This window comes from Aegilops tauschii, chromosome 7 (assembly GCF_002575655.3).
Source record: "Aegilops tauschii subsp. strangulata cultivar AL8/78 chromosome 7, Aet v6.0, whole genome shotgun sequence".
NCBI lineage: Eukaryota > Viridiplantae > Streptophyta > Magnoliopsida > Poales > Poaceae > Aegilops > Aegilops tauschii.
Window position 1 is genome coordinate 178,280,363 of NC_053041.3, and position 27,182 is coordinate 178,307,544.

The following is a 27,182-nucleotide window of genomic DNA, read 5'->3' on the forward strand; positions in this document are numbered from 1 at the left end:
CGTGGGTGGCCAGCTGGGCCTGTTAGCCCAGTTGGCCCGGGGGTGTCCTTTTCTCTCTATTTTTATTTTGTTTTGTCTTTCTCTTTTTATTTAATTTTCTTTTCTATTTTATTAATTTTAGCTTTTATAGAATACAAAAGTTGTACCTAAAAGAGCATTAATAATTATGCCACTACCACAATTAGCTCCGCAACTAAAACAAAATAGTTTAATATTTTATCAATTTGAAAAGGGTAGTTAGTTAAATGTTTTGCTGCTGTTTTAAATATTTTAGTGCACTTAAGCCTTTTATAAAATTGTGGTTTCTCCACAATAATTACCTTTGCATTATTTGGCAACACCCCAACATTTTAGTTTTAATATTTGAAAATATTTTATTGTTTGCTTGATTTTGAATTTGAATTCGAACCGGTTTCAAACTAACGCGAGATTAGCAACAGTAATCGAGGTGACATGGCATCATTAACATGGGATTACTGTAGCCTAATTATCCGGGCGTCACAATTACCAATTCTTTGACATTCATCTCAAGACAAGACAAACCTATGGGCATCCTTGAAGAGAGTAGGCCAATAAAAACTGGATTGCAATACCTTATGTGCAGTTCTATCTCCAGCGCGGTGTCCTCCATAAGCCTCAGAGTGACACTTGCGTAGGATCTGTTCCTGTTCGTGCTCAGGTACACAACGTCTAATGACACCATCTACCCCTTCTTTATAAAGGTGGGTCATCCCAGAAGTAATGTCTTAAATCATAGATAAACTTTTTCTTTTGCTGGCATGTGAAACTAGGTGGTATAAATTTAGAAACAATGTAATTAGCATAATCAGCATACCATGGAGCAGTACGAGAAGCATTTATGACAATTAATTGTTCATCAGGAAAGCTATCATCAATAGGTAGTGGGTCATCAAGAACATTCTCTAACCTAGATAAGTTGTCTGCAATGGGGTTCTCAGCTCCCTTTCTATCAATAATATGCAAATCAAATTCTTGTAGCAAGAGAACCCATCTAATAAGTGTAGGTTTAGCATCTTTCTTTTCCATAAGATATTTAATAGCAGCATGATCAGTGTGAACAGTTATTTTAGAATCAACAATATAAGGTCTGAACTTATCACAAGCAAATACTACCGCTAAGAATTCTTTTTCAGTAGTAGCATAATTTCTCTGGGCACTGTCTAGAGTTTTACTAGCATATTGGATAACATTTAATTTCTTATCAACTCTTTGTCCTAGAACAACACCTATAGCATAATCGCTAGCATCACACATAATTTCAAAGGGTAAATTCCAATCAGGTGGCTAAACAATAGGTGCAGTAATCAAGGCTTTCTTAAGTATTTCAAATGCTTCTTCACAATCATCATCAAAGACAAAAGGAACATCTTTTTGTAAGAGATTAGTCAGAGGCCTAGAAATTTTTGAGAAGTCCTTAATGAACCTCCTATAAAAGCCGGCATGACCAAGGAAACTTTTTATACCTTTAATGTCCTAAGGACATGGCATCTTTTCAATAGCATCAACTTTAGCTTTGTCAACTTCAATACCTCTTTCAGAAATTTTATGCCCCAAGACAATGCCTTCATTAACCATAAAGTGGCACTTCTCCCAATTCAAGACAAGATTAGTTTCTTCACATCTCTGCAAAACTCGATCAAGGTTGCTCAAGCAATCATCAAAAGAAGTTCCATATACTGAGAAATCATCCATGAAAACCTCAACAATCTTTTTACAAAAATTACAGAATATAGCCATCATGCATCTTTGAAAAGTAGCAGGTGCATTGCATAAACCAAAAGGCATATGTCTATAAGCAAAGGTACCGAAAGGGCAAGTAAAAGTAGTCTTTTATTGATCCTATTTTGACACAGGTATTTGAGAGAAACCAGAATAACCATCTAGAAAGCAAAAATGTGTATGTTTGGATAATCTTTCTAGCATTTGATCAATAAAAGGTAAAGGGTAATGATCCTTTTTAGTAGCTTTATTTAATTTGCGGAAATCAATTACCATCCTATAACCTGTAACAATTCTTTGTGGGATAAGTTCATCTTTATCATTAGGAACAACAGTAATACCTCCCTTCTTAGAGACACAATGGACAGGACTTACCCACTGACTATCAGGAATGGGATAGATTATACCTGCCTCTAGAAGCTTTAGTATTTCTTTTCTTACCACTTCTTTCATCTTAGGATTTAACCGCCGTTGGTGATCAATAACCGGTTTAGCATCTTTCTCCAATTTTATTTTGTGCTAGCATAGAGTGGGACTAATGCCCATAAGATCATCAAGAGTATATCCAATAGCAGCATGGTGCTTCTTCAGAGTTTTCAATAATTTCTTTTCTTCATGCTCTGAAAGGTTAGCACTAATAATAACATGATATATCTTCTTTCCATCAAGATAATCATATTCAAGAGTATCAGGTAATGGTTTAAGCTCAAACACGGGATCACCCTTGGGTGGAGGAGGATCCCCTAGGATTTCAATAGGAAAGTTGTGTTTCAAAATGGGTCCCTGTTTAAAGAATACTTCATCTATTTCCCTTCTTTCATCCATAAACATATCATTTTCATGGTCTAGCAAATATTGTTCTAAAGGATCATTAGGAGGCACGACAATGGAAGCAAGACCAATAATTTCATCTTTACTAGGCAATTCTTCCTCATGGGGTTGTCTACGAAACTTAGCAAAATTAAACTCATGAGACATATCCCCTAGACCAATAGTAACAACATCCTTTTTTCAATCTATCCTAGCATTAACAGTATTCAAGAAGGGTCTACCAAATATAATGGGACAAAAGTTATCTTGTGGGGAAGCAAGAACAAGAAAATCAGCAGGATACTTAACTTTACCACACAAGACTTCAACATCTCTAACAATCCCAACTGGTGAAATAGTATCTCTATTGGCAAGCTTAATTGTAACATCAATTTCTTCCATCTCAGCAGGTGCAATATCATGCATAATTTCTTTGTATAAGGAATGGGGTATTGCACTTGCACTAGCACCCATATCACATAAGCCATGATAGCAATGATCTCCTATTTTAACATAAATAATAGGCATGCCTACAACAGGTCTATGTTTATTTTTAGTATCAGGTCTAGCAATTCTAGCAGCTTCATCACAGAAGTAAATAACATGCCCAACAATATTATCGGCCAAGAGATCTTTAACCACAGCAATACTAGGTTCAACTTTAATTTGCTTAGGGGGTGAAGGTGTTCTAGTATTACTCTTACGAACCACAGTCGAAGCTTTAGCATGATCCTTTATTCTAACAAGGAAAGGTGGTTTCTCAATATAAGCAGTAGGAACAATAGGATCATTATAAGTGATAGTCTTTTCTTCAACTTTAATAGGTGCAACTACTTTTACTTCAATGGGAGGGTTATATTTAAACCACTTCTCCTTAGGGAGATCAACATGAGTAGGAAATGATTCACAGAAAGAAGCTACTATCTCAGAGTCAAGTCCGTATTTAGTGCTAAATTCACGGAAAACATCGGTATCCATAAAAGATTTAACACAATCAAACTTAGGTGTTATACCTGACTCCTTACCTTCATCGAGGTCCCAATCTTGAGAGTTGCGTTTAATTCTTTCCAATAAATCCCATTTGAATTCAATAGTCTTCATCATAAAAGAACCAGTACAAGAAGTATCAAGCATGGAGCGATTATTAAGAGAAAGCCGAGCATAAATTTTTTGAATAATAATTTCTCTTGAGAGATCATGATTGGGGCATGAATATAACATTGACTTAAGCCTCCCCAAGCTTGAGCGATGCTTTCTCCTTCGCGAGGCCAAAAATTATATATATATAATTGCGATCACGATGAACAAGACGCATAGGATAAAACTTCTGATGAAATTCCAATTTCAATCGGTTGTAGTTCCATGATCCCATATCATCACATAGCCTAAACCATGTCAATGCCTTTCCCTTCAAAGATAAAGGGAAGACCTTCTTCTTGATAACATCCTCGGGCATACCTACAAGCTTAAATAATCCACAAACTTCATCCACATAGATTAGGTGCAAATCGGGATGCAATGTTCCATCACCTGTGAAAGGATTAGCTAGCAGTTTCTCTATCATACCCGAAGGAATTTCAAAGTAAAAAATTTCAGTAGGTTGAGGAGCAACTCTTTGCTCTACTGGTCGGGGTGAAGATACCTCGAACAAGCCCCTCAAAGGATTACTTTCCACAGTAACAAGTGACAGTAAATTTCAGCACACTATATAAATTTTTCCTTACGAAATTCCACCTACCAAAGGCGCTTCACTCCCCGGCAACGGCGCCAGAAAAAGGTCTTGATAACCCACAAGTATAGGGGATCAATTGTAGCCTCTTTCGATAAGTAAGAGTGTCGAACCCAACGAGGAGCAGAAGGAAATGACAAGCAGTTTTCAGTAAGGTATTCTCTGCAAGCACTGAAATTATCGGTAACAGATAGTTTTGTGGTAAGGTAATTTGTAACGGGCAACAAGTAATGAAAGTAAATAAGGTGCAGCAAGATGGCCCAATCCTTTTTGTAGCAAAGGACAAGCCCGGACAAACTCTTATATGAAGGAAAACGCTCCCGAGGACACATGGGAATTATTGTCAAGCTAGTTTTCATCACGCTCATATGATTCACGTTCGTTACTTTGATAATTTGATATGTGGGTGGACCGGTGCTTGGGTGCTGCCCTTCCTTGGAAAAGCATCCCACTTATGATTAACCCCTATTGCAAGCATCCGCAACTACAAAAGAAGTATTAAGGTAAACCTAACCATAGCATGAAACATATGGATCCAAATCAGCCCCTTACGAAGCAATGCATAAACTAGGGCTTAAGCTCCTGTCAGTCTAGCAACCCATAATCTACTTATTACTTCCCAATGCCTTCCTCTAGGCCCGAACAAAGGTGAAGTGTCATGTAGTCGACGTTCACATAACACCACTAGAGGAAAGACAACATACATCTCATCAAAATATCGAACGAACACCAAATTCGCGTGACTACTTATAGCAAGACTTCTCCCATGTCCTCAGGAACAAACGTAACTACTCACAAATCATATTCATGTTCATAATCAGAGGGGTATTAATATGCATAAAGGATCTGAACATATGATCTTCCACCAAATAAACCAACTAGCATCAACTAAAAGGAGTAATCAACACTACTAGCAACCCACAGGTACCAATCTGAGGTTTTGAGACAAAGATTGGATACAAGAGATGAACTAGGGTTTGAGATGAGATGGTGCTGGTGAAGATATTGATGGAGATTAACCCCCTCCAGCTGAGAGGATCGATGGTGATGACGATGGTGATGATTTCCCCCTCCCGGAGGGATGTTTCCCCTGCAGAACAGCTCCGCCGGAGCCCTAGATTGGTTCCGCCAAGGTTCCGCCTCGTGGCGGTGGTGTTTCATCCCGAAAGCTTCCTCCTGATTTTTTCCAGGGTGAAAGACTTCATATAGCAGAAGATGGGCACCGGAGGCCTGCCAGGGAGCCCACGAGGCAGGGGCGCGCCCAGGGGGGTAGGGCTCGCCCCCACCCTCGTGGCCAGGGTGTGGGCCCCCTCTGGTTAATTATTTTGCGAGTATTTTTTATTAATTCCAAAACGTGCCTCCGTGAAGTTTCAGGACTTTTGGAGCTGTGCGGAATAGGTCTCTAATATTTTCTCCTTTTCCAGCCCAGAGTTCCAGCTGCCGGCATTCTCCCTCTTCATGTAAACCTTGTAAAATAAGAGAGAATAGGCATAAGTATTGTGACATAATGTGTAATAACAGCCCATAATGCAATAAATATCGATATAAAAGCATGATGCAAAATGGACGTATCAATGCTCATCTCAAAATCCAACACCTCCCAATCCTTTCGAGTGAAGCCATTGGAAATCTCATACAGTTCAATCAATTTCTTCAGTAACAGAGATGAAGTTCTTCTGGTCTCTGAGGAATTTGTTTTGACTGAGGAGTTAGGAATTCGCCAGTGCGGATTGCCTACAAGTGAGGAACATGATAGCCCTGAGGAATTTGAGCCTCAAATTTCTGACTGCTGCTGTGCTATGTGCCAGCTGTCCCAAAATATTTACCCACCTAATGGTCATATCATTGAAGGGCATTTAGGTCTTATCATGTCGGGCTGCTCCCTAGGCTATAAATAGCCTCCCCCTACAACCACTAGCTGGTTGGTTGCTTCGAGAGAAACTGACACTTGTCATTGAGAGCATCCCATCCTCCGAGGACTCTGAGCGAAAATCATTAAGTGAGGAAAACCCAAACCCAAACACCTACAAACCCAAAGTGATTGAGCATCACTGAAGAAATTGTTCCTGTGTGGATCCGACGCTTGTTACCTTTGAAGACTGTGCATCTTCCAGACGGTTAGGCGTCATGGTCTAGAGCATCCAAGAGGAAATTGTGGATCGCCGAGTGACAGAGTTTGTGAAGGTTTGGAGGTCACCTGAAGACTTACCACGAGTGATTGGGCGAGGTCTGTGTGACCTTAGCTCAAGGAGAATACGGTGAGGACTGTGTGTCCTCAGGTTTAAATACCCAGCCGCTCCAACCAGACGTACAATTGTCACAACAGTTGGAACTGGTATACCAAATCACTGTCTTCACCAAGCCTACTGGTTCTATTTCCTCAACCCTTACATTTCCTCATTACTGTGTTGTGTGTTTGTTCATATCTGTTTAAAGGCTTTGACTGAAGACTTTCTCAATTTCCTCAGTTCAATTTCTTCAGCCTGTTTGTCTTCATCCTGTTTATCCCGTGTTAACGCTTTCTGTACTCTGTGCTTGTTTCATTTCATCGTGATGACTGTGCTTATGTTCTGTTGTGATTGCATCTAAGCACTTATTCTGCTGCAAGTACTTCTTCGCCAAGGAATTTCCTCACCCTGAAATTCCTCATTAAAGAATTCATAAAAATCGCCTATTCACCCCCCTCTAGTCGACTTAACGCACTTTCAATTGGTATCAGAGCAAGGTACTCCCTTGTTCTGTGTGATTTTGGTTTAACCGCCTGGAGTTTTAGTTATATCGACCGCAGGAATGAAGACTGTGTCATGCCCCATCTTTGACGGTCATGATCATCCCAAGTGGAAGGCCATGATGAAGAAGCGACTCATGGCGATGAACAACAAGCTGTGGACCGTCACTGAGATTGGTCTTACCGATGTGTGCAAGATGGCGGAGGCTGATGACATTCGCAAGTACACTCTTCTCAACCTCACGGCGAAGGACATCATCTGCTCTTGTTTGTCTCCAAATCAGTTCAGGAACATTATGCATCTCAGGCATGCGAAGCTTATCTGGGACCGACTCTCTGAGGTCTATGAAGGTCATAGATCTGACCGTGATCCCTGGTTTGAGGATTTATGGTATCGCCCAAGGCTATGAATTTCGAGTAAGAATCATCATCCTCTGCACCATGCCTTATGGCAAAAAGTGCCAAGGTAACCGAATGCTACCTGTCTGAGTCAAGTGATGATGAATCTGGTGATGAATTTGGACCCAACTACACCAAACTTGCTTCCCTTGCCACTAAACAACAAAGAGCTTTGGAAAAGGTTCAAAATATGCTTAATGAGAGCAATGATATGTTGGGTGAAGAAATCGATCCCACCAAAACTTTGAATGAAAATCTTCAGAGACTTCAGTCCAAGTTTAATAATCTTCAAAGTCATCATAACACTCTCTTATCTGATCATGAGAAGCTTTCTTATGAATTTCCTCAAAGAAAGCAAGATCTTGAGAAGCTAAGGGAGAGTTATGAAGATCTTCAGAAGGAGCGTGATTCATTACTAGCTCAACAAATCAGCGCTGCTCAGGAAGAATTTATTCCTCCATGTTTGAAGTGCATTGAACGTGAATCTGCTAATTCTTCACCCGAATGTTCAAATGCTTCTATTGCTACAAATTCTTCACCTGTCTCTGCTATCACTAATTCCTCATCTGAGGATATTGCTAGTATCACTGACAATGCAGGGCTGAAGGAATTGTATATGACAGGCATGTACAAAAGCCTTAAAGGGCATCAGGCTCTTTGTGATGTGCTTAAAAAGCAGATCCTCAACAGGAACCCTAGGAAAGAGGGTATTGCCTTTGAGAGGAAACTCAATGCTGATGGAACATATTGGAAGCCTGAGCAGTATCCCAAAACCTCATGGGTCGCTGCGAAGGGACCTCCAGTAGATCCATCTACTTTATCTGGCTTTACATGTGAATCTCCTCATTCTTCTGTTGAGTCATTTGACTCTAACTATAAGCTGTTAAAAAATCAGAATGGTGAAGTATTTGCTAGATATGTTGGCACTAACTGCAGGAATGGTTCCCCTATGAAGAAAATCTGGGTTCCCAAAAGGTGCCTTGAAAGTCTTCAGGTGAATGTCATCATGACACCACCTGTGAAGAATAGGAACCCTAGATCAAATTCTTCATATGGACCAAATTCTTCATATGGATCCAAGTCCTCATACGGACCGAATTCCTCACATGGATCAAATTCCTCATATGAACATTATCGTGCTAACACGTCTATTTCGCAGGGAAGATCTAAGGGCTATGAATATGAGCATTATTCTTTTAACCATTATGTTCATAAGTCCTCGAACAATTTCTCTGCTTATTCATATGCTTACCCTAACTCCTCTTATGTGAAATGAAGTGGACTGGCTTCTATGCTACCTTTCTCTTATGGAGCTCGCAGAATGATGAACTCTTTGCCACCCCTTCAGATGTGGGTGGTGAAGAAAAAGAACTAATCTCTTATGTAGGGTCAGGTCTCCAGACGTACTTAAATGTCTGAAGAATTTGCTGGAGACCTGAAAATGCTTGAAAGGACGCAAGCTAATCATGAAGAAATGAATTAGAATTTCTCACGTCCTCATATTGCTATATCTGTTCTATTGCTTGATGAAGTTGATCTGATGAATTTGAAGTCATATTCTTCACTGATGAAATATATGAGTTCGTAAGCTGCACTAATTCATCTGCAGGATGATCAAACCAAAGCCACTGAGTGTGGGTCCTCGATAGTGGATGTACAAATCACATGACTGGTGACAAGAATCTATTGATGGACGCTCCCTTATCTCCATCACATCTAAAGCATAGCACCTACACTGACAAAGGAAAAAGCAAGGTATTGGGTCTAGGTAAGGTTGTGATCTCAAAGGATCGACACATGGAGAAAGTCATGCTTGTCGAGTCCTTAGGATTCAACCTCCTGTCAGTCTCAATGCTTTGTGATCTTGATATGGTTGTTATCTTTGGCAAGTATCGTTGTGTTGTGATCATGGAAGCTGACCGTTCCAAAGTCTTCGAAGGCTTTAGGAGAGGAGATCTGTTGTTGATTTCTCTACGGGACCACAACCTGCCATATGTCTACTTGCAAAAGCTTCAGAAGGCTGGCTATGGCATCGACGACTCAGTCATGCTGGCATGAGGAACTTGCACACGCTCGCGAAGAAAAAGCATGTCATTGGCATTGAGAATGTAAAATTCCTCAAGGATCACTTGTGCGGAGCCTGTGAAGCTGGAAAGATGACCAAGGCCAAGCATCCAGCAAAGACTATCATGACTACCACTCGACCATTTGAATTGCTTCACATGGATCTCTTTGGTCCTAATCACTATTTTGCATTCACCAATGAAGCATCTCTATATGGCTTTGTTATTGTTGATGATTACTCTTGTTACACATGGGTGCATATTGTCACTTACAAACGTGAAGCGCAGGAAGTCTTCAAACGATTTTCCTTGAGGGCTTCAACCAACTTTGGTGTGAAGATCAAGCACATCAGAAGTGACAATGGAACTGAGTTCAAGAATACTGGTCTTGATGACTATCTTGATGAACTTGGTATTACTCATGAGTTATCTGCTCCTTATACTCCTCAGCAGAATGGCATCGTGGAGCGCAAGAACATGACTCTTGTTGAGATGGCTCGCACTATGCTTGATGAATACAAGACGCCTCGTCATTTCTGGATTGAGGCAATTGATACTGCATGCCACATCATCAACAAGGTATATCTTCACAAATTCTTCAAGAAGACTGCATATGAACTCCTCACTGACAAGAAACCCAATGTGAGTTATTTCAAAGTCTTCGGTGCTAAATGTTGGATTAGAGATCCTCATCACAATTCTAAATTTGCACCGAAAGCACATGAATGTTTTATGCTTGGTTACGGAAAGGACTCGCACACCTACAGAGTCTTCAACAATGTTCACCACAAGGTTGTTGAAACTGTAGATGTGCGGTTCGATGAAACTAATGGCTCGCAAAGAGAGCACCTACGTCCTGTGCTAGATGAACAGTCACCTGAGGAAACCATCAAGTTCAAGGCTACTGAGGATGTCATTCCTACCAAAGAATCTGCTAAAGAAGTCATTCCAGATCGTGAAGAACATCATGCTGGTGCACCTGAGGAAAATGGCTCTCAAGAAAATGTTGATCCAATTCCTTGTCGCCAACCCGCTCATCCTCGCGTTGCAAACGAAGTGCAGGTTGAGAAACATCAGCGACATCAACGCACCAGGTCCTCTCACACGCTCAAAAGCTTCACATTTATCTAACTTTTGTGGGCACCTTGCTTTCGTCTCTACCACAGAGCCCACTAAGGTAGATGAAGCATTTCTGGAGCCTGAGTGGATTCAAGCTATGCAAGAGGAATTACATTAGTTTGAGCTCAACAACGTCTGGGAACTTGTCAAGCGACCAGACCCTCGCAAGCACAATATCATCGGCACAAAGTGGATCTACCGCAACAAGCAAGATGAAAATGGCCTTGTGGTGAGGAACAAGGCATGGCTTGTAGCTCAAGGCTACACACAGGTTGAAGGAATTGATTTCAATGAAACTTTTGCACCTGTTGCTAGACTTGAGGCTATTCGCATATTACTTGCTTATGCTAACCATCATGGAATCATCTTATATCAAATGGATGTGAAAAGTGCATTCCTCAATGGTAAGCTTGAGGAAGAAGTATATGTTGCTCAACCCCTAGGTTTTCAAGATCCAAAGCATCCTGACCAAGTCTACAGACTCAATAAGGCCCTCTATGGCCTCAAGCAGGCCCCTCGGGCATGGTATGATACTTTGAAGGAATTCCTCATGAAGAAAGGCTTCAAACCCGGTTCACTTGACCCAACTCTTTTCACCAAAACCTATGATGATGAATTGTTTGTGTGCCAAATATATGTTGATGATATTATTTTTGGCTGTACTGACCAACGTTACACTGACGAATTTGGTTATATGATGAGGGAGGAATATGATATGTCTATGATGGGAGAATTGAAATTCTTCTTAGGTCTTCAAATTCGTCAACAACGCAATGGCATATTCATACCTTAGGAGAAATACCTCAAGGATGTGTTGAGGAAATTTGGCATGCAAGATTGCAAAGGCGTCAAAATCCCTATGCCCACAAATGGCCATCTTTGCACCGATGAAAATGGTATTGAATTCGATCAAAAGGTATACCGTTCCATGATTGGTTCTTTATTGTACTTATGTGCATCTAGGACAGATATTATGCTTAGTGTTTGCATGTGTGCCCGCTTTCAAGCTACACCGAAGGAATCACACCATAAGGCTGTGAAGCATATTCTTCGATATCTAGCTCACACTCCAACACTTGGATTATGGTATCCCAAGGGCTCGGCTTTTGACCTCATTGGATATTCAGACTCTGACTATGCTGGTGATCGTGTGGACCGCAAGTCAACATCAGGCACATGTCATTTCCTCGGACGATCCTTGGTCTGTTAGTCCTCGAAGAAACAGAACTGCGTATCACTGTCTACTGCTGAAGCTGAGTACATTGCTGCTGGTTCGCGCTGTGCTCAGTTGCTATGGATGAAGCAAACCCTCAAGGACTACGGCATCAACATGAAGAATGTGCCTCTCTACTGTGACAATGAGAGTGCCATCAAGATTGCTCATAACCCAGTTCACACTCGAAGGCAAAGCACATTTAGATTCGCCATCATTTTCTTCGTGATCATGTGTTGAAGGGCGACATCGCCATCGAGCACGTGAAGACTGAAGAACAGCTAGCCGATATCTTCACAAAGCCCTTGGATGAGAAGAGATTTAGCAAGTTGCGATGTGAGCTAAATATCTTAAAATCGTTGAATGTCCTTTGAAAAGGACACACATCCTAACACTTATGCTAAATTGATGACTTAGATGTGCAACACACGAAGTAACTGTTTTCTTCAATCAATGAAGACTAACGCTCTAAGTGTGAAGAAATTAACGAAGAATTTGATTCTCAGAGCCCTACGACAATTGTACACGGCGTCTGAAATCATCATTCTTATACAGTGGGTCACGCCACCAACAAAAGTTGAAAATCTTCAATTTGAGTTTTTCTTCGTTTTTGAAATTCCTCAGTTGTTCAATTTCTTCAACTTTGCATTATCTTCACTGTTTCCGTCGTTGTTCTTCATTGTCTATATATATATATATGAGTTTATGTCCTCTACAACATTCACTTATTGCTATTTCTTCAAGTTGCTATTTCTGCTAAGTGAATGTGATCGGACCCTTCCCCCTCTATGCTAAACTCAACCCAATCTGTTCACAAATTCTTCATGTGCGTTCTATTTGAAACCCGTTCAAAATCTTCACTGTGTCCTTGTCAGCTGAAGAAATTGCGAACGAAACCATTTTCCTTATCTAAATTTTTGGCTTTTGCCGCTCAAACCGTTCCACATTCCACAATATGATTATCTATTCACCCACGATCTCACACGATCTCCACCTCTCTGTACGTGGGTGACACATGTCACACGAATGAGAAGGGTCAGGGGCACGTTCGTCCATTTTCCTCGGGCGAGCAGTTTTTCACCTCGGCTATAAATACCCCTCACCCTTCTCAGACTATTTTTACTCCGCTCGACCTCACTCCCTTGCTCGAGCTCTCAAAACCTAGCGCCGCCGCTACTTCCATCATCGCCGGTGAGGAAGAGCTTCGCTGCCTCGACCTCATCGCCATCATACTCGCGCCGGCCGCGGATTTCTTCACTCCGCCGCCATAGCTGTCTTCCTATACCAAGTTAGGACGTGGAAGATCTGGACAGACGAACTTCAAATATACTATTCTTAGTTTGTCGTGTTCTTCGTCAAGGGTAATTAAAAGTTGCTTTTACTTCCCTTGTTGATTCTAGTGATTTCTAATCTTCAAAAAGGTGTTTATTCTTCAATCTTCACACTCTAAACACCTCACACACACATCTGTTCTTGATCTGTTTCCCTAAGCAACATTTTTCTTCAAGATTCCTAAATTGTGTGGATTACCAATCTATACAACTGTGGAACCTAAGTCAAGGAACGCCTAGTGAAATTCCTCAAGACACATCTGGTCAAATTCCTCAAACTTGTTCTTTTTGCAAAAACTTTTGAGAACGCATATGACCTCTCCAAATTCTTTGCACCTATACTCTGTTCACAGGTAAACATGTCCGCTACTGAATCACTAGGTTCTCATCAACTTAACTCATTTGCAGCGTTCCTCGAAGAAAAGTTGCATACCTTGTCAGAGAACTCAATCGTTCAAAATCCTCAGCTGAAGAATATGGCTGGCGGCAAGAAACCTCAGAAGGGACACTACAGGAATCAGCTATTTTGCCGTCTGCCACGGCGGACGGCAAAAGGCTCCGGCAAAGTAGGCTACGGTAAACAGCTACTTTGCCGTCTGCTTCCTGGCGGCTGACGGCAAAGGCCCTTTGCCGTCTGCAGCGGACGGCAAAGAGAGCGGATGGCAATAATTGCGCTGTCAGTCCGTTAAGTGCCTAACGGCAGGCCTTTGCCGTCCGCCGCCGACGGCAAAATTTCTAGTGTCTTTGCCGTCCGCCGTATGATGTCATCTACACGTCACTACATGGCAGGTTCTTTGCCGTCTGCCACTGATGGCAAAGTGCAGGTTCTTTGCCGTCTGCCACTGATGGCAAAGTCTTTGCCGTCTGCCACTGTAGGCAAACTGACCAAATGGGTCAGCTCCCAGGAAGCACAGCTGGATGCCACGTGTCTTCTTTGCCGTCCGCGGCAGACGGCAAAGAGCCTGCATATTGGCTCTTTTATCTGTTTTTTATTAAATCCAACAATTTTCATCACAAATATATATGACATATATAGATATATTTCAAAAGGCCATTACAGAGCAAACATATAAGATATCCAACACATAACTTCATCATCCAACCATATATATACATGCATAGTTCCATCATACATAACAAGTTCAACATAGAGGCATCCAACCATATATATTACAATAGTTTCATCCAACGATACATGCATAGTTCAACGATACAAAAGAAACAGAGAAAGGGATAAGGAGCACTCCATCTATGCAAGCTTTCGTCAAGTGAATGAAATCTGCAAAATGAAAAATAAGAAAGTTAGAACAAGAAGAGTAGAACAAGAAGAAGAGTAGAACAAGAAGAAGACTATAACAAGAAGAGTAGAACAAGAAGAAGACTAGAACAAGAAGAGTATGTCATTTATGAGCTAACTTACGTGAAATGGACCATATATGAGCTAACTAAGTTGAAATGGGTCCTTTATGAGCTAGCTAAGGTGAAATGGATCATTTATCAGCTAACTTAGTTGAAATGGGTCGTTTATGAGCTAACTAAGGTCAAATGGATCGTTTTTGAGGTAACTAAGGTGAAATGGATCGTTTTTTAGCTAACTTAGGTGAAATGGATCATTTATGAGCTAACTTAGTTGAAATGGATCGTTTTTGAGCTAACTTAGGTGAAATGGATCATTTATGAGCTAATTTAGTTGAAATGGATCTTTTTGAGCTAACTTAGGTGAAATGGATCATTTAAGAGCTAATTTAGGTGAAATGGATCGTTTTTTAGCTAACTAGGTGAAATGGATCGTTTATGAGCTAAATTAGTTGAAATGGATCGTTTATGAGATAACCTAGGTAAGATGGGTCATTTTGGAGTTAACCTAGGTGAAATGGGTCATTTTAAAGCTAATGTAGGTAAAATGGATCAATTAGGAGCTAATCTAGGTAAAATGGGTCATTTTTGAGCTAACTTGGATGAACTGGATCATTTATAAGCTAACCTAGGTAAAATGGGTCATTTTAGAGCTAACTTAGGTAAAATGGATCGTCTATGAGCTAACTAAGCTAATTATGCAATTTTTGACATAAGTAAGCTAAGTACAGATCGTTTTAGAGCTAACTTAGGTAAAATGGATGGTTTTGGAGGTCAGTAAGCTTATTAAGTCATTTTGGAGGAGAAGAAGCTAAGTCTAGGTCATTATGGTAAGCATTGGAGGAAATAAAGCTAAGTCTAGGTCTTTATGCATGTGTTAAGCAAAACACTAGATAAACTTACCAAGATCCAGGAGGTGTAGGAGCGGGGTGGCTCGTGTCGGTAGCTGGAGAAGGATCGTGCGATGCTTGTCTGGAGTTACGCTGCACCAAAGATCATTTCCAATGTCTTGTTAGCATGATGACACTCAAATGTTAAGACTAGCAAGTAATGTCCATTCAAATAAAACTCACCGTGGTCCCAGGAGCAATCACTAGCATCGGCGGAGCGGTCTGACCTGTCTTCTCGCACACAGACTGCACATTTGGTTTTGACGACTCAGTCATACTAGTTAGTAATGAGACAAACACTACATGAATGTTTTGGCTAATCTGCAGAAGAAACTTATCACAAGGAGCTCGTACATGGCCCTTGCCTGCATGTCATTCCGTGCCCTCTCCTCCTCCATCATCTTTGTCGTCCTCTCCTCCAACTCCCGCTGCCTCTCCGCCGCCTCCGCCAGAAGTTTCTCCGTTCTATCTCTCTCACTCTGTATAGCAGCCTACAACACCACTCACATGACCATTTGTAATCATTGATGGAAGCGCACACAATGTAATGGAGAAAGATAACTGAGTACGTATCACTAACCTTGATGGCGAGTTGCACTGGCCGTTCACGAGGCCTTATCTCAGGAGCGGAGCTCGACTGGCGCGCCTTGATCTCCGGGAGAGTGCTAGGACAACGGATAAGTCCATCTCCAATGGCTATGGAGCCATGGGACCTCCCGCCACCAGATATCATCACCAGCTCTGGATCAATGGGACCCTGGCTCGGGTTAAAGTCCTCCCCTTTCCTCGCCTTCCCCTCATCTCTATATCTCACGAGCTTGTTGTGGGAGGAGATGTTGGTGAAGTTGTTTGCATCATCGAGGTCAGACTGAGAGAAAGCCTTGACTTTCTTGAAAGAGGCAGTGTCGGCCATGGCATACAGGTCGTACACCTCTGGCATCTTATCCACCTTATTGTGGCGTGCCTAAAAGAGAGAAACAATGAAAATTAGTAATTAAAGGGCTCAAGCTAGCATGATGAATGAATTGCATGAATCATGAAGCAAACCACATACACAGTTGCGCCCGAACTGATATAAGTTGGAGCTGCCTTGATGGTGTGGCACACCTTCCATTTGGGCACGTTTGTCCTTGGCCTCGTTGTGGAGGGCTAGCCATTCTTTTGAGCACCACTCATCGACCAAAACCTCCCAACAATCCATCCGATCCGCACACCATCTCGGAGGCGCCTAAGTTAGCAAATAGAAACCTAAGTTAGCTAAGAATTACTAAATGAAGGAACTTAAGTAGAAGGCCTTAAGAATTACCTTCATGTACTGCTCCTTACTTAGGCACTTATCGCGGCACGCCGGCTTGGTCTTCTTGATACCACGCAAGGCGTAGTAGTCTCGAACAGCCTGCACCCGAGCCTCGTGCCGTAAGTTCTGGAGTAGGCGCTTGCAGACGTTCTCGATAACATGTGCCGCGTCCTCCTCGTATCCCTCCTCACACCTGTAGAATGTCTGCAATCAAATGAGACAATATTGATTAGTACAATTAATAACTAGCTAGTTGAAGATTTTTAAATGTGTAAAGGAGAAATTACCCAGAACTTTCTGATCACCATGTCTGCCCTCGTGTCGCACACGACACCGTCGATAATCTCATCCGGCGGGGCTGGGGCAGCCACGTAGTGCTCCCAGCTCAATCCAAGCTCTGGAAGCCTACCCTCACCAGGCAACGTGACAAACCCCGGGAAGTTTTGCCGGCAAAGAACTCCAAGGACGGAGTTGGGCCGGCGGACACTATGATGGTGGTCCCAACCCCTGCAGCATGACAAGGCCAACGCATTAGTTATTTGAAGAAACGTGAATGCAGAAGGTACAAAAATATTAAATGCACTTACGTACCTCTCCCCATCAGGGAAAATCAACCACCTCTGCTCGCGGGTCGCCGGCACGGACGGGAGCCGTGTAGCACCACGCTGGTAGACGATGCCCCCCTCCTCCTCAAGATCAGTCGGCTCCCCGCCATCATCAGCATGGCCACTCGGCTCCTCGGGCTGATCCGGCCAGGTACCCCATCCGGACGTGTGCTCCTCCGGGGTCTCGTGGGCCGAACTCTCGTGAGCCGAAGGCCAGTCGACCCGAGGCTCGTGGGCCCAAGACCCGTGGACCGGAGGCTCGTGGACCGGAGTCCGTGTAGCCTCCTCCTCGGACGAGTCCACCCTAGCAGTCACGTGCTCGGGTGAAACAGCTGGGGGTGGCGGCGAGGAAGGCGCCGTAGCAGTCACCCTACCTCCTCTCCCGCGACCACGTGCCCCACCTCCTCTCTTCCTACCTCGTCCCCTGCTGGGCACCGCGGTCGACGAAGAAGGGCCCGGCGGTGTGGCCATACTGTCCAGCAACGCTCGGCGGAGAGGTGCGTCTGGAATGGAAGACCTCAGACCACGCGCCGACGAAGAAGGGGCCTTGGCGCGCTCCCGACCAGCGCCCACCATCTTTCAACACCTGCCATGACAAACAGTAAACGAAATTAGTACAACATAAAAAAAAGACCGACATGAATAATAATATGTGTATCACTTAAGTGTATCATCATCAAGTACAACATTAAAAAATTTAATACCTGACACTACTAATAATCTCGATCAGTATCATCAATAAATGCATAATCATCATCATCACTATAATCAATGACGAGCTCATAGGGTTCAGTGGCATCAACATGTGCAAGGCCACCTTGACATAATCGGTCAAGCAATGACAGGTCATCCGCACCAGTAACCTCTTCTTGTTCCGGCTCTTCTTGTTCCTCCTCTGGGGTGATGTCGGATTCACTGTCGCTGTCTACTTCAATGTTTTGGGGTGAAGTATAGCGGTTCTTGAAACGCTTTTTGGAAAGACGTGTCTCTTGGAAGAATTCTCCTTCATATGTGTCTGGGTTAATGTGAGGTTCATAATCCTCTTCCTTTGGGGGAGATAGTCTAGCACGTGGCGGCACTCCATAAACGACATCCCAACCTTTCAGATTTGGATTAGTTTGGCAGGCCCACGGTAGATAGAATACTTGGGTCGCCTGTTGAGCCGTAATATAGACATCAGGAACATCTAAATGGGTGCTTTGGTTGATTTCAACTAGCCCTATATGTTCATGAGTCCTTCTAGTCTCCTTCGGCTGAAACCAATAACATTTGAAGACTACGACATTCGGTGGGTTTTCACCATAGAATAGAAGTTCATAAATTGCTTCAACTCTCCCATAATACTCGGTACCTCCTTCGCCGATAGCAGATACACAACAATTTGTAGACTTTCGGTCGGCCATAGATAGCTCTTTGCCATAGGTACGAAAGCGATACCCGTTGATGTCGTATTTGTCAAATGAACGGACCTTATAGTCAAAACCATTAGCGACTTGTCTCAATTCGGCGTCCATAGACTCTGAATTAGCCTACAAGTTTAATATGAAAGGATTGTTGCATTACGCACAAATTAGCGAATGAAACCGGGATAGCCGCCTACAAATTAGCCTACAAGTCTAATAGAAATTACCGTTTGTTTGAACCAAGAGATGAAACCGGGATAGCCGCCTCCTTGCTTTGCGAGAAGCTCATACTCTTCGACAGAATCCTTTTGGATCACCGCTCAATCCATATGTGCCAATCATGACTCTTGAGACCAAATATCTTCAATTTATCAAGACTGGCTCCCCTCTGTAGATTCGCTGCATACCCATCGGGGAACATCAACTGCATTTTCACCCACAAGATAATTTCCCTCATAGCTGGCCTTCCAAGATTGAACCATGCCTTTGGCTTCGTCCAGTTCTGCTTTCCTTTCGGTTCTTTCATGTTTTGTAACGGCCTATCACATAGCGCCTCCAAATCGACTCTAGCCTTAGTATTATCCTTTGACTTCCCATCTATGCCAAACAATGTACCAAAAAGTGCCTCGGCGATATTCTTCTCAGTGTGCATCACGTCGATGTTGTGTGGGCAAAGGAGGTCTTTGAAGTAAGGCAGATCCCATAAGCATGTTTTGTGAGTCCAGGCGTGCTTAGAATTATACCCCTTGAAGTACCCTGGACACTCTGGATCTGGCTCGAGAGCGTTTAACTGATCCAGGGTCTGTTGGCCTGTCAATGCAGGTGGTGCAGAGTTTTTGACAACTCTACCTCTGATGAAGTTCTTGTCTTTCCTGAACTTATGGCGAGGATTCAGGAACTGTCTATGCATGTCGAAGCAAGAAAACTTGCGACCGGCCTGAAGCCAACGAAACTCAAGAGCTCCCTTGCATGTGGGGCACGGGAACCTTCCATGCACACACCAGCCAACGAGTAGCGCATACGCCGGCAAGTCATGCGTCGAGTACATGTACCAGACACGCATTATGAAGTTCCGTTTGCTATAGGCGTCGTATGTCTTGAACCCATTATCCCAGGCTTCTTGCAATTCGTCCTTAAGCGGTTGCATGTACACATTCATATTTTTCCCCGGATAGTTGGGCCCTGGAATTATCAACGTCAGGAAAATGTTCTTTCTTTGCATAATCTGTCCGGGGGGGGGGGGGGGGAGATTGAGTGGAAAGACAAATACGGGCCAACAACTGTATTGGGCTGCCGTCATACCAAACACACTGAACCCATCCGTGCTGATGCCGACTCGAGGATGCCTCGGATCTGCCGCTTTGTCACCATGTAATTCATCAAACTTTTTCCACGCAACACCATCCGATGTGTGTACAATCATCAGATTCCCATCTGCATCTAGTTCGGTTCTTTTGCCTGTTTTGTGCCATGTCATCTGTCTGGCCGTCTCTTCGACCATGAAAAGACGTTGAAGTCTTGGTACGATTGGCATATACCGAAGAACACTAACGGGGATTTTGGTCTGTGTCTTCTCACCCATACCGTTGTCTACCACAACATACCTGGAAGACTTGCAAATGGGACAATAGTTCAAGTCCGCATAGTCAAGCCTAAACAAGACACATCCTTTCTCACAGGCATGTATCTTATCATAGGGCATCTTCAGTGCACGGAGGATTTTGTCCGACTGGTACAGGTTTGCAGGCATTACATGGCCTTTGGGTAGAAAGCGTCCAAATACTGTCATCATTGCATCGTAGCATTCTCTGCCCAAGTTGAACTGAGCCTTCAGAGCCATTACTTGTGAGATGGCATCCAACTGACAAAGCTCAGTGTGCTCATGGAGCGGGCGTTTTGAAGACTCCAACATTTCATTGAAGGCCTTTGCAGATTCCTCCATCTCCTCGTACGAATCCCGAGCATCATCGAAGTCTTGCACCATGTTTTCCATCCCGGTACCATGCTCGTCGGTGCGACGACGATCCACCTCAGCTCGGTCACGTTGGGCAGACTCACCATGAAATGTCCACACCGTATAATCAGGCGTAAAACCACTCTTCTGCAGGTGTTTGCCCATTTCAGCCTCTGTCCTCTTTTCCCAATTGCCGCACCGTAAACAGGGGCACCAGGTTTTCCTCTGGCCATTTGCAAATGCGGCTCGCACAAACCCCTTGGTTTTTGTGAACCATTCAGTGCTCCATTTGTTCTGACCAGTGTGACCGGTGTACATCCACGCACGATCACTCATCTTGACTTTCAGAGCTACTAGACACACAACAAATATATATATATATATAAAATTCACCATGTATATATTCATCAGTTGATCTACTTTGTCAATTTTATTACGTCCATGCAACCTACACTCTAATAGGTAATGATAGGTCCTAATCCCACCCGAGTATGTTTAGATTGGGTTCATTTTCCCATGCTATGCTCCGGATCCTACGCAAAATTTCGGCAGCGCCTCCCCGCTGTTCTCCTGATACACGTCTCTGCAATAAACAGAGAGGATGTGTACCCGGAGAACAACAGGGGAGGCACTGACGAAATTTATGCGTCGGATCCGGAGCAAAGCATATGGGAAAACGAACCCAATCTAAACATACTCGGGCTGTCCATGGATAGAGTTGGACAATTCGAAAGAATCAAGGTTATAAATATGCAAATGCATGCATATTTATAACTATGACGCTTTCGAACGGGAGACACATATTGGTTACGCATACTAATGATTCAAGACACATATATAGCTAGCTATCAAGTTTCATCGGAATAGATCAAATAATTAATGGGGGAGGAGGACATGTCATTTGTGCTCACCCACGAACGAAGGGGCAGAGCTCGTCAAACGCACGGCGAGGTCATCGAACACCAAACCTCGCAGCGATGAAACAACTGCACATTTAAAACTACCGATCAACACAATTATATATGATGTTTTTCATAACAAAATCGAAAAATATATGACCTAACTAATAATTCACAAATATATGACCCCATCGGCCTCTGGAAGGCCAAAGAACACCTTTTCGGGAGGTGTCGGGGGTCGGGGTGTCGTGTCGGTGTTGGGGTGCCGTGTCGGGGTCGGGGTCTCGGGGTCGGGGTGTCGGGTCGGGGTGCCGGGTCGGGGTCGGGGTGCCGTGTCGGTGTCGGGGTCAGGGTGTCGGGTCAGGCTCGGGGTCGGGGTGTCGGGGTCGGGGTCGGGGTCGTGGTCGGGGTGTCGGGGGTGTCGTGTCGGGGGTCGGGGTGTTGTGTCGGGGGTCGGGGTGTTGTGTCGGTGTCGGGGTGCTGTTTCGGGGTCGGGGGGTCGGGGTGTCGTGTCGGGGTCAGGGGGTTAGGGGGTCGGGTGTCGGGGTGGAGTTGGGGTCGGGTGTCGGGGTGTGGTGTCGGGGTTGGGGGGTCAGGGGGTCTTCTCATTCTTCTACTACTTCTACTTCTTCTCATTCTTCTACTTCTTCTCATCCCCCGTCTTCTTCTTCTTCTTCTTCTTCTTCTTCTTCTTCTTCTTCTTCTTCTTCTTCTTCTTCTTTCTCCTCCTCCAACTCCTCCTCCTCCTCCTCCTCTTCTTCTTCTTCTTCTTCTTCTTCTTCTTCCCCCTTCTACTTATTCTACTTTTCGTCTTCTTTTTTCATCTTTTTTCACTTCCTTTAATTATGACTATTTAACTAAAACCTAACACTAGTCTAATATAATCCAATCTAATTAATCTAATCTAGCTAACTATATAACCTAAACTAAAAACCTAAACTAATTAAAACTAAACTATTTAAACTAATTAAACCTAAACTAATTAAACTAAATAACCTAAACTAATAAATTCTAAACTGAAAAAACTTAAACTAAAAAACCTTATCTAAACAGAAAAGAAAAACAAAAAAACAGAAAAGAAAATAGTACACAGGGGGCGGCAGGGGCTCACCGTGGGGGGCGGCGACGGGTCGGGGAGGGGGCGGCAGCGAGGCGGCGCAGCGATGGGGAGGGGAGGGGCAGCGATGGGCGGCGCTCCTCGGGGGCGGTCGACCCGCGGCTGCAGCGGCAGCGGCGGTTGGTCGGGGGTCGGGGGCGGGGACGGGCACGGCGGTACGGGGCCTGGACGGCCGCGGCGCGGCTGGCCGACGTGGAAGGAGCGGCCGCGCCGCGATGGAGGTTGGGGAGGGGTGCGGGGCGGCGGGGAGGCCGGCTACGCCGGACGGGGTCGGCGGCGGCGGCACGGGCTGGTGTGGGCGGGGCGATGTGGAAGAGGCGGCGAGGGTGCGGTGGAGGTCGGGGCGCCACAGGGGAGGGGTGTGGGGCGGCAGGGCGGCCGGCTGCGGCAGACGGGGTCGGCGGCGGCAGCGCGGGTGTGGGTGGGGACGAATGAGAGAGTGGGGAGAAGAGACGGGGCGGGACGACCGTTAACGTAGCCGCCTCTTTGCCGTCTGCCAATGGTCGACAAAGTTTCTTTGCCGTCCGCTTGCGGACGGCAAAGAGGTGGGGCCGGTGGGCTTGAGTTGGTTAAACAATAACTGGACCCACCCACCTCTTTGCCGTCTGCTAGCGGACGGCAAAGATTCTTTGCCGTCAGTCAGCGGACGGCAAAGAACTGGCTGATGGCAAAGACTTCGTTTGCCATCAGCCACATCTTTGCCGTTTGTTTTCTTGTGGCTGACGGCAAAGACCTTCTTTGCCGTCAGTCAGCAGACGGCAAAGAGGTGGCAGACGGCAAATAAGTGGATTCGAGTAGTGGGAGGGAAGAAGTTGGAAGTCAACAATGCTTTTGAGATACCTGAAGACATCTATGCAGGGTACTGCACTCCTCCTCATGAAATGAAGAATGAGCGCAAAGTGCGCATTCAGAGGATTGAGAGGAGATGGGCCAGAGAATGGAGGGAGTACAGATATGTGACTCCCAAGTACATGAAGAAATTCGCAGTACACCCTCCATGCCCAAGACCTCCACTGGCACCTGGCCAAGTTGCTGGTCCCTCTAGCATCAGAAGAGGTGAGGATTTCCCCAAGGAGTGGGCCAAGCGTCAAGCTAAGCTGGCCAAAATGGCAAAGGAGGCAGTGAAGAAATTCAATGAAGATTCCGCTACTGCCACTTCTGAGGCATCTGCAAGCCAGCCTAAGAAGCTATGCCCAAGAAGCCCGCACACAAGCCCAGTGCTTCTACTGCAATGCCCTCACGGCCAAGCACCTCAGCAATGCCCTCACGGCCCAGCTCAGCAAAGCCCTCACAGCAAATTCCTCGTGCTGCCCCAGCTCCTCCAATTCCCTCAGCTCCTCCGGCAAAGTCTTCAGCACCTGTGCATCTCGCCTCGTGTCAAAGGACCACAGGAAAATCAATTGCCCCAGGAGCCTCTGCAAGTTCTTCAGCACCTCTGCAATCCTCAACAGGCCCCACTCTGCTGAAGACCAAGGCCACTACTGGACGAGGCGCTAGACCAAGTCCTCACAAGAAGCAGGTTGCCTTTCATGTACCGTCCGATGAAGACGAAGCTGATGATGAGGAACTTGCCAAAATCATCAGAGATAGACAACAGAGGGCCACTAGTGCCAAAGGAAGTGAAGTTCCTCTCCTGCTGGATCCAAAGTTGATCCTTGAGTACATTGGTCTCTGGCACAAGGACCCCAACACTCCTATGCCTGACTTCTAGCTGACTCCTGGCCAAAGTCACATGCCGACCGCCTTCATTGGCGAAGAAAAATGGAAGTTTGAGAAGGCCAGGCAGCTGAAGAAAGCTCAGTACAAGAAGGAGCGACTTCTGGAAAAGAACATTGTGAAAATGACCACTGATGAACTTATTGCTGCTCAAACTGAGATTAAAAACCTCAGTGATGAATTTGACACCTACCATGCAGACTGGCTAGGAGCCAAAGTCAGATTTGTCAAATTGGCGAAAGGATTTTCTTCAAATGTTGCTCCAACGCACATTGAAATTCCTCAGAGTGAAGCATCTGCTCAACCAACTGAAGAACATGCCAGCACCGCTGATGAAGATCAGGCAACTGATGAAACTGCCAGTACCATGGCTGATGAAGATATTCCAGCCGCTGATGAAATTGCCACGGCAACCACTAGTGTTGCGCCTGAAGAACAAGCCAGGCCAGCTAAGGCATCCACCGCTGAGCCTGAAGAAACTGAGCAAATCAGGCCAACTGCATCAGTTGTGCCTGAGGTAAATGAACCGATTTCCTCTGCTCCTTCCGCACCAACACCAAGTCCAGTTCTTCCTTCTGCATCAGAAGCGAAGAAAACAAAGGCTGCGGAGCGAGCGGCAGTGAAGAAGAGGAAAGCCTCTGCTTCATCAAATTCTTCAGTATCGAAGAAGATGAAGATATTGACAAGCTCTTTTGAGAATCCCATTGATGTTGTTCCCGTCTCAAGCATGCCATCAAAGGAAATCATTCCTTTGGTGAAAATTATGAGATCCCAAGCGGATCTGATGAAGACGTTCCTTCTGCTGCTTCTTCAGAGCAGTTGGACGAAGAAATTGAAGTGGACAATATCCCTTCAACCCGAGTTGTCTCATCGCCAATGCCTCAGTTCACAGCTGAAGAGGCATGCGTTGAAGAATTGAGTGAAGAAGATGAAAACGTGGACATTGGGAGCACCACTCCAGTGATGAATGATGACTTTTGGGAAAGTCAGCACCCCAACTCCCCCATGTTCACGCCACTGCAACAGATTCCTCAGTCCTCAGTACACACTGAAGTTCAAATGGGCTCTGATGAACATCAAGCCACTCCTTCCATTCATGAAGAAATTCCAGCCACTAGTGCTGATGTAAATGCTGATGAAGAATTGAAGACCCAGGCTGCAACTGAAGCAGAAACTGAAATTCCTCAGCCTGTGGTGCCTGAGAATGTGATTCCTGAGCCTTTGATGACTTTGATTGATACTCGTCAGCCCAAGCCGAAGAATCCCTTCTCGAAGAAGCAAAACTTCAAGGCTGATGACTTCTTCCACGAGCATGTGTTCTTAACATATTTCAACCCATATGACTCTGCTCGTCTACGAAGGAAGCATTTCTAGACCGCCAGCCAAGCAAACTTCTATTCTTCATTGCTTTTTGATAAGGCCAATGTCTTTGACCATGAGCATATTCCTCATGTGGACATGGAATCACTGCCTTGCTTGACACTAGTCCTCAGTGTTCTTCATGACGCTAGACTGCTCAACTTCTGCACCGACATATGTGATTGGAATGAAGAGCTAATTCTTCAGTTCTATGCGACGCTGCACATCACAGGAAATGCTGATGATGTGAACTCTTGGGTTGGACTGGATGACAGAAAACACTCACTTCAAAGCACCAGCCTCTGAATTGCTTCATGCCTTGCCTGTCAGTCCTCCCCTTGAAGGTGCACATTGTATCTATCATGAACCTGAACTCAATGATCACTATATGCAAGTGTTGATGAAGCCGCTAAAGCCCGGTCAAGCCCCAAGGACCAAATTCCTCATGAAGGAATTGTTGTATGTGCCACGGACTGTCTATCACATTCTGACCAAGACATTGAGTCCAATCAAAGGCCACGACTCTAATGAAGAAGAGGTCGTTGGCATCATGAAGAATCTGCTGTTCAATATCATCCATGGCATTCCTGTCAACTACTATGATTTCTTCATGAGGATTCTGGCCAATGTTGCATTGTCTCCTTTTGAATTGAAGCCTTACGCTCCCTGGATTATGAGATTCCTCAGATCAAGGTCTTCAATCAATTACAAGGCTGACACTCTCAACCATGGCAGCTACTTGCCCCCCATTGAAGTCCTCAAGCGGACATTTTCCTCAGCTGATGAAAAGGGCAAGGCTACTGCTGTTATTGATGAAGGCATTCGTCCATTGGATGGTCAGTTCCGCAAAGCTACATCTTACTCCACCAATGATGACTCTGCCACTCATGACTCTGCCGCCAATGCCACCAAGCAAAATCCTCAAGGCACAGCTCCAATGGTGATGACTGATCATGAGCTTCTCCTCAGTCTTCACCAGAAGGTCGATCGCAACCACAAATGGGTTAAGCGTCAGTTTGGTTCAATTCTTCACAACATGACTGCTACACACAATTCAGTGAAGAAGAACCACTACTACCTCCATGAAGTATTCAATCGCACCTGGGCTGTTCTGTCGCATCTTTATGGTGAAGAAGATTTGAAGCAGATGGGCTTAAAGCAGGACTTTGACTGGTCCCAGCCACAGTCGAAGAAATTGAAGAAAGTCAAAGTTCCTTCCTTGGTATCCAGCTCATATTCTTCATCACGTGAGACTGATGAGCATGAAGATTTGGACCACAATGCGGCATGCCCTACCTCAACAACCGACCCCAACAACACTGGCGCTCCTCCATCGACTTCGTGATATTTTTCAGGGGCGTTAGTCCTCACTTTTCGTCCCTTTTGGTCATTTGGTGACAAAGGGGGAGAAATTTGAGTTAGTCTTCAAACAGGTCTTTATATATGGGCGTTTT

At 44.6% G+C, this 27,182-nt stretch overlaps 1 long non-coding RNA gene across 1 annotated transcript; it reads right to left on the reverse strand.

The window, feature by feature from the left end:
* Positions 1 to 14,131: 14,131 nt before the first annotated feature.
* On the reverse strand, positions 14,132 to 15,625 carry LOC141027188 (uncharacterized). The gene is made up of 3 exons (XR_012189160.1): positions 15,562 to 15,625; positions 15,392 to 15,471; positions 14,132 to 14,411 (listed from the first exon to the last, which is right to left on the reverse strand). It is a non-coding gene; the product is annotated as an uncharacterized lncRNA (long non-coding RNA).
* Between the last annotated feature and the right edge of the window lie 11,557 nt (positions 15,626 to 27,182).